This window comes from Chiloscyllium punctatum, chromosome 36 (genome assembly GCF_047496795.1).
Source record: "Chiloscyllium punctatum isolate Juve2018m chromosome 36, sChiPun1.3, whole genome shotgun sequence".
Taxonomy (NCBI): domain Eukaryota; kingdom Metazoa; phylum Chordata; class Chondrichthyes; order Orectolobiformes; family Hemiscylliidae; genus Chiloscyllium; species Chiloscyllium punctatum.
The window spans coordinates 1,571,767-1,582,481 of NC_092774.1; positions in this window are offsets into that span (position 1 = coordinate 1,571,767).

Below are 10,715 nucleotides of genomic sequence, written 5' to 3' on the forward strand. Positions count from 1 at the left end.
ACACACAGACACTCACACACACTCACACATAGACACACACAGACACACATGCTCACACACACAGGCACACACGCTCACACACACACAGACACATATGCACTCACACTCGCACTCACACACAGACACACGCTCACACGCACACAGACACACACATTCTCACACACACATATGCTCACAAACACACGCTAACTCACACGCTAACACACACGCTCACACACAGACACACATACACGCTTACACTCACAGACACACACTCACAGACACTCCCACACACACAGACACACACATACTCCCACACACTCCCACAACATACTCACCCTCACACACAGACACACACATACACACTCACACACACAGACATACACACTCACACATACACAGACACAGACACACATACACACTTACACACAGACACACTCACACACACACTCACAGACACACACGCGCACACACATACACACACACACGCGCGCACACACATACACACACACACTCACAGACACACACACACTCACAGACACACACACACACACGCTCACACACACACAGACACACACGCTCATACACACGCACGCACACACAGACACACACACACTTCCACACACAGACACTCACACACACTCACACATAGACACACACAGACACACATGCTCACACACACAGGCACACACGCTCACACACACACAGACACATATGCACTCACACTCGCACTCACACACAGACACACGCTCACACGCACACAGACACACACATTCTCACACACACATATGCTCACAAACACACGCTAACTCACACGCTAACACACACGCTCACACACAGACACACATACACGCTTACACTCACAGACACACACTCACAGACACTCCCACACACACAGACACACACATACTCCCACACACTCCCACAACATACTCACCCTCACACACAGACACACACATACACACTCACACAGACACAGACACACATACACACTTACACACAGACACACTCACACAAGCGCACACACAGACACACACACACTCACAGACACACACACACTCACAGACACAGACACGCACGCTCACACTCACAGACACACACACTCACACATACACAGACACACACACTCACACACACAGACACGCATGCTCACACACACAGACACACACTCAGACAGAAACGTTCACACACACAGACACACACGCTCACACACACTCACAGACACAGATACACACACAGACACACACTCACAGACACAGACACTCACACATACAGACACTTCCACACACACAGACAGTCTCACAGACACAGCCACACACACTCTGACACACACACACTCACACACAGACAGACACACACACACACTCACACACAACGACACTCTCCACTCTCCCACAGACACACACGCACTCTCACACACCCAGACACACACACTCACAGGCACACACACTCATAGACACACACACTCACACACACAGACACTCTCACACACACATAGACACACTTGCACACTCAGACACACACACAAACAGACACACTCACAAACACACACACACAGACACACTCACAGACACACACGCTCTCACACACACACGCTCACTCACCCAGACACACACACTCACAGACACACACAGACACTCTCACACACAGACACAGACATACACAGTCACACACACAGATACTCACACACACACTCCCACAGACATACACACACTCCCACAGACTCACACTCACGCACACACACACACTCACACACAGACACACACGCTCACATACACAGACACTCACGCGCACACACACACTTCCACAGATACAGACACTCACGCACAGACACACACACACACAGACACCCACACACACACAGACACACTCACACACACAGACACACACACTCACCGACACACACGCTCACACACACAGACACACACACACACACACATACACACGCACAGACACTCACGCACATACACACACACGCTCACACACTTACACACAGACCCACACACACTCACACTCACGCACAGACACTCACTCACACTCACGCACACAGACACACACACTCACAGACACACACGCTCACACACACTGACACACACTCGCACACAGTCACACACCGACACACACACACTTACACACACACACTCACACACAGACATACACACACTTACGCACAGACACACACACTCACAGACACAGACGCTCACACACAGTCACAGACACACACACTCACAGACACACTCCCACACAGACACACTCACACACAGACTCACACACACAGAGACACACACACACACAGACACACACACTCACCGACACACACGCTCACACACACTCACACACATACACACACACGCTCACACACTTACACACAGACCCACACACACTCACACTCACGCACAGACACTCACTCACACTCACGCACACAGACACACACACTCACAGACACACACGCTCACACACACTGACACACACACTCGCACACACTCACACACCAACACACACACACTTACACACACACACTCACAAACAGACATACACACACTTACGCACAGACACACACACTCACAGACACAGACGCTCACACACACTCACAGACACAGACACACACCCACAGACACAGACGGTCACACATACAGACACTTCTACACACACAGACAGTCTCACACACACAGTCAGACACACACACACACTTCCACAGACACACACACACACTCACACACAGATACACACACACACACACACACACACGCTCACACACTTACACACAGACCCACACACACTCACACTCACGCACAGACACTCACTCACACTCACGCACACAGACACACACACTCACAGACACACACGCTCACACACACTAACACACACACTCGCACACACTGACACACCGACACACACACACTTACACACACACACTCACACACCGACACACACACACTCACACACAGACATACACACACTTACGCACAGACACACACACTCACAGACACAGGCACTCACTCACACACTCACAGACACACTCACACACAGACACACTCACACACAGACACACACACTCACCGACACACACACAGACACACACACTCACACACATACACACACACGCTCACACACTTACACACAGACCCACACACACTCACACTCACGCACAGACACTCACTCACACTCACGCACACAGACACACACACTCACAGACACACACGCTCACACACACTGACACACAGACACACTCACACACAGACACACTCACACACAGACACACTCACACACAGACACACTCACACACAGACACACACGCTCACACGCTCACACACTTACACACAGACCCACACACACTCACACTCACGCACAGACACTCACTCACACTCACGCACACAGACACACACACTCACAGACACACACGCTCACACACACTGACACACACACTCGCACACACTCACACACCAACACACACACACTTACACACACACACTCACAAACAGACATACACACACTTACGCACAGACACACACACTCACAGACACAGATGCTCACACACACTCACAGACACAGACACACACCCACAGACACAGACGGTCACACATACAGACACTTCTACACACACAGACAGTCTCACACACAGTCAGACACACACACACACTTCCACAGACACACACACACACTCACACACAGATACACACACACACACACTCACACACATACACACACACGCTCACACACTTACACACAGACCCACACACACTCACACTCACGCACAGACACTCACTCACACTCACGCACACAGACACACACACTCACAGACACACACGCTCACACACACTGACACACACACTCGCACACACTCACACACCGACACTCACACACCGACACACACACACTTACACACCGACACACACACACTTACACACACACACTCACACACAGACATACACACACTTACGCACAGGCACTCACTCACACACTCACAGACACACACACTCACAGACACACTCACACACAGACACACTCACACACAGACACACACACTCACCGACACACACACTCACCGACACACACACAGACACACACACTCACACACATATACACACACGCTCACACACTTACACACAGACCCACACACACTCACACTCACGCACAGACACTCACTCACACAGACACACACACTCACAGACACACACGCTCACACACACTGACACACACACTCGCACACACTCACACACCAACACACACACACTTACACACACACACTCACACACAGACATACACACACTTACGCACAGACACACACACTCACAGACACAGACGCTCACACACACAGACACAGACGGTCACACATACAGACACTTCTACACACACAGACAGTCTCACACACACAGTCAGACACACACACACTTCCACAGACACACACACACACTCACACACAGATACACACACACACACACACTCACACACACTCACGCGCAGACACACAGACACTTCCACACACACAGACACTCTCACACACACAAACGGACACTCGCGCACACACTCACAGAAATGCACACTCACAGGCACACACACACAGACCCACTCACAGACACACAGGCTCTCACACACACACGCTCACACATACACAGACACTCACAGACACACACAGACACTCTCACACACAGACACAGACATACACAGTCACACACACAAATACTCACACACACACTTTCACAGATACAGACACTCTCACACACTCAGACACACACACACACACAGACACTCACGCACACAGACACTCACACACACACACACACACACACACACACTTGCACACACACTCATACACAGACACACACACAAACGGACACTCGCGCACACACAGACACACTCACATGCACTTGCTTACACACACAGACACACACTTCCACACACAGACACTCACGCACGCTCACACACACACACTAACACACACACGGACACACGCTCACACACACACACTCACGCTTACACACACAGACACACACTCACAGACACACACTCACTCCCGCAACACACTCACCCTCACACACAGGCACACACACACAGGCACACAAACTCACAGACACACACACTCACACACACTCAGACACACACACAGACACTTGCACACACACAGGCACACTCACATACTTGCTCACACAGACACACACACACTTCCACACACAGACACACACACTCACACACTCACTAACACACACACACTCACACACATGCTCACACACACTAACACACGCTCACACACACACATGCTCACACACACACAGAGACACACACACGCACTCACACACACACACATGCTCACACACACACATGCTCACACACACACATGCTCACACACACGGACACACGCTCACACACACAGACATACACACTCACAGACACACACACACACTTACACACACAGACACACACTCACAGACACACACTCACTCCTGCAACACACTCACCCTCACACACAGACACACACACACTCACGCACAGACAGTCACACACACAGACACACACGCTCACACACACACGCTCACACGCGATCACACACACAGACACTCCCACACACTCCTGCACACAAACGCACACACAGACACACACACAGACACACGGTCATAGACACACTCACACAGACACACACTCACACACATACACTTCCACAGACACAGACACACACACACACTCACACACACAGACACACACTCACAGACACACACGCTCACACACACAGACACACAAACACTCACAGACACAGACACACACAGAGACACACACGCTCACACATACACAGACACACACTCACATTCGCGCACACTCCCACACACACACAAACTCACAGACACACACACAGACACACACACAGACACTCTCACACACTCAGACACAAAAACACACTCCCGCACACACACACACTCCCGCACACACACACTCTCCTGCGCAGACACACAGACACTTCCACACACACAGACACTCTCACACACACAGACACACTCGCACACACACTCACAGACACACACATAGACACACACACAGACATACTCACATTCACACACAGACACACTCACACTTACACACACACTCACACACAGACGCACACACTTACACACAGACACAGAACACACACACTCACACACACAGGCACACACACTCACAGACACACAAACACTCACAGACACACGCTCATACAGACACACACACTTAAACACACACTCACATACAGACACACTCACACTCACGCACAGACACACTCACACACTCACACTCACGCACAGACACTCACGCACACACAGACACATACACTCACACACACAGACACACACACTTACACACACACTCACATACAGACACACACAGACACACTCACACACTCACACTCACACACAGACACTCACGCACACACAATCACACACACAGACACACACGCTCATACACACAGACACTTCCACACGCACAGACAGTCTCACACACACAGACAGTCTCACACACTCACAACAGACACACACACACAGACTCACACAAACACACATTGTCCCACAGACACACACGCACTCACACACACACTCCCACACACAGACACACACACCCACATACACACTCTCTCACACACACACTCCCGCACACACACTCACGTACAGACACACAGACACTTCCACACACACAGACACTCTCACACACACACTCACAGACACACACACATAGACAGACACACTCACAGACATACACGCTTACACACACACATATACTCACACACACACACGCACACTTACACACACAGACACACATGCTCACACACACAGACACACTCACATTCACACACAGACACACTCACACTTACACACACACTCATGCACAGACACAGACGCACACACAGACACACACACTCACAGACACACACACACTCACAGACACACGCTCACACAGACACACATGCTCACACACAGACACACACACACACACTCACATAAAGACACACACAGACACACTCACACACACACACGCACACAGACACACACACTCCCACACACACTCACACTCCCGCACATACACTCATGCACACACACTCACACACGCTCACACACACACAGACACTCACGCATGCACACATTCACACTCTCACACTCACACTCACAGACACACACGCTCACACACACGCACGCACCCACAGACACACTCCCACAGACATACACACACTCCCACACACACTCACACTCCCCCCGCACACACACTCATGCACACACACTCACGCACACAGACACTCACACACACACACACTCACACGCAGACACACACTCACACGCAGACACACACACAGACAGACACACACACTCACACACACAGACACACACTCACACACAGACAGACACACACACACTCACACACACAGACACACACACACAGACACACACCCCAACACACACACACACACAACCATGCACACAGAGACACACATACTCACACACACACACTCTCTCACACATACATGCACACGCTCTCACACACAGAGACACACGCACTCACACACTCACACAAAAGACACTCTTTCACACACACACAGACACACTCACACACACACTCCCATGCCCGCACACTCTCACACACAGACACACATTCACACACTCACATACATACATATACACGCTCTCACACACAGAGACACAGACACTCACACACATTCTCACACACACACGTACTCACACACTGACACACACACAAAACACACTCTCTCTCTCATACACACTCCCACACACACACTTCCCTGCACACACACAGACACACACACACAAACATGCACACAGAGACACACTCACACACACACTCTCTCTCACACACACACACTCAGACCCACACACACACACACTCCCACACACGCACACACACACACCCATGCCCACACGCACATACACTCTCACACACAGACACACATATTCTCTCACACACACACGGGGTGGGGGGAAGTCTGGGGTAGGAGGGCAGGGTGATTGTAACAGAGACAGAGAGACAGAGAGAGAGAGAGAGAGAGAACAGGAGGGAGTTAGAGAGAGACAGAGAGAGAACACGTATGGAGTCAGCTGTTACTAGGGGACATAGCTTTAAATTAAGGGGAGGTAGGTATAGGACAGATGTTAGGGGTAGATTCTTTACTCAGCGAGTCGTGAGTTTATGGAATGCCCTGCCAGTATCAGTGGGGGACTCTCTCTCTTTATGGGCATTTAAACGGGCATTGGATAGGCATATGGAGGATAGTGGGCTAGGATCGGCACAACATCGAGGGCCGAAGGGCCTGTACTGCGCTATATTGTTCTATGTTCGATGTTCTAGGAGGGAGTGGAGAGATAGAGAACAGGAGGGAGTTAGAGAGAGAGAGAGACAGAGAGAGAACAGGAGGGAGTTAGAGAGAGAGAGGCAGAGAGAGAACAGGAGAGAGTTAGAGAGAGAGAGAGACAGAGAGAGAACAGGAGGGAGTTAGAGAGAGAGAGAGAGAGACAGAGAGAGAACAGGAGGGAGTTAGAGAGAGAGAGAGACAGAGAGAGAACAGGAGAGAGTTAGAGAGAGAGAGAGACAGAGAGAGAACAGGAGGGAGTTAGAGAGAGAGAGAGAGACAGAGAGAGAACAGGAGGGAGTTAGAGAGAGAGAGAGAGACAGAGAGAGAGAGAGAGAACAGGAGAGAGTTAGAAAGAGAGAGAGAGAGAGAGAACAGGAGAGAGTTAGAGAGAGAGAGAGAGAGAACAGGAGAGAGTTAGAGAGAGAGAGAGAGACAGAGAGAGAACAGGAGAGAGTTAGAAAGAGATAGAGAGAGAGAATGGGCTTAGAAAGAGAGAAAGAAAGACAGAGAGAGTATAAGAGAGGCCGACAAAGAATGAGGGAGTTAGAGAGAGACAGCAACAGAGAGAGATTCGGGGGAGAGAGAAATTGAGAGAAAGAGTGGTAGAGATCGCGAAAGATAGGGACAGACAGACAGAAAGAAAGACAGAGAGGAAATGAGGCAGATAGGGACAGAAACAGAGGCAGGGAGAAACACAGAGAGAGTGAACGAGAGAGAGACGGTAAAAGAGAGTGAGAGATATTGAGGTTGTCACAGAGAGAGAGGGAGAGACAGAGAGAGAGAGAGTAGGATAGTGAAACAGAGGTATAGGTATTGGCAGAGAATGGGATGGCAGTCAGAGAGAAATAGATTGAGAGAGAGAGACAGAGAGAGAAAGAAAGAGATAGAGAGACAGAGAGAGAGAGAGAGACAGAGAGAGAGAGAGAGACAGAGAGAGAGAGACAGAGAGAGAGTGTGAAGGAAGTTACAAAGATTGGCAGAGAGAGAGAGAGAGAGAGAAGGTATGCGTGTGTGAAAGAACGTGAGAGAGAGAGAGAGAGAGGAAAGAGAGAGGGAGGGAGAGAAGAGAGAGGGAAGGGGAGAAGAGAGAGGGATAGAGTGAGGAAAAAGGAATGGGAGAGGAGAGAGGGATGGGGAGAGGGGAGAGAGGGAAGGAGTGAGGAGAGAGGGAAGGAGAGAGGGGAGAGGGATGGGGAGAGGGGAGAGGGATGGGGAGAGGGGGGAGAGAGGGAGAGGGAGAGGGGGGAGAGGAGGGAGAGGAGGGAGAGGGGGGAGAGGAGGGAGAGGGGGGAGAGGAGGGAGAGGGGGGAGAGGAGGGAGAGAGGGGAGAGGAGGGAGAGAGGGGAGAGGGATGGGGAGAGGAGAGAGGGATGGGGAGAGGAGAGAGGGAATGGGAGAGGGGAGAGGGATGGGGAGAGGAATGGGGAGAGGAATGGGGAGAGGGGAGAGTGGGATGGGGAGAGGGGAGAGGGGAGAGAGGGAAGGGGATAGAGGGAGAGAGGGAAGGGGAGAGGGATGGGGAGAGAGGAGAGAGGAGAGAGGAGAGAGGGATGGGGAGAGGGGGGAGAGAGGGAAGGGGAGAGAGATGGGGAGAGGGGGGAGAGAGGGAAGGAGAGAGGGAAGGGGAGAGAGGGAAGGGGAGAGGGAATGGGGAGAGAGGGAAGGGGAGAGGGATGGGGAGAGAGGTGAGAGAGGGAAGGGGAGGGAAGGGGAGAGAGGGATGGGGAGAGAGGGAAGGGGAGAGGGATGGGGAGAGAGGGGAGAGGGATGGGGAGAGAGGGGAGAGGGATGGGGAGAGAGGGGAGAGAGGGAAGGGGAGAGGGAAGGGGAGAGGGGAAGGGGAGAGGGGGGAGAGGGATGGGAGAGGGGGAAGGGGGGAGGGATGGGGAGAGAGGAGAGAGGGAAGGGGAGAGAGGGGAGAGGGATGGAGAGAGGGATGGGGAGAGAGGGAAGGGGAGAGAGGAGAGAGGGAAGGGGAGAGAGGGGAGAGGGATGGAGAGAGGGATGGGGGGAGAGAGGGATGGGGAGAGAGGGAAGGGGAGAGGGATGGGGGGAGAGGGATGGGGAGAGAGGGAAGGGGAGAGAGGGGAGAGAGGGAAGGGGAGAGGGATGGGGACAGAGGGAAGGGGAGAGGGAAGGGGAGAGGGATGGGGAGAGAGGGAAGGGGAGAGGGATGGAGAGAGGGATGGAGAGAGGGAAGGGGAGAGGGAAGGGGAGAGGGGGGAGAGGGGAGAGGGGGAGCTGCGGTACCTCCAGCAGTGAGGCGGTCATGCTGCTGTCTGGGTCCCCGTGTCCCGCTCCCTGACGCGGGGTTACGCTCCTGCAGAGACCCGGCAGCGGCTTCCAATGTTCCAGGTCCGTAACTCGGCAAGGAACTGTCCCACAGCATCTCAGCCCGTCACTGGGAGGGACACGC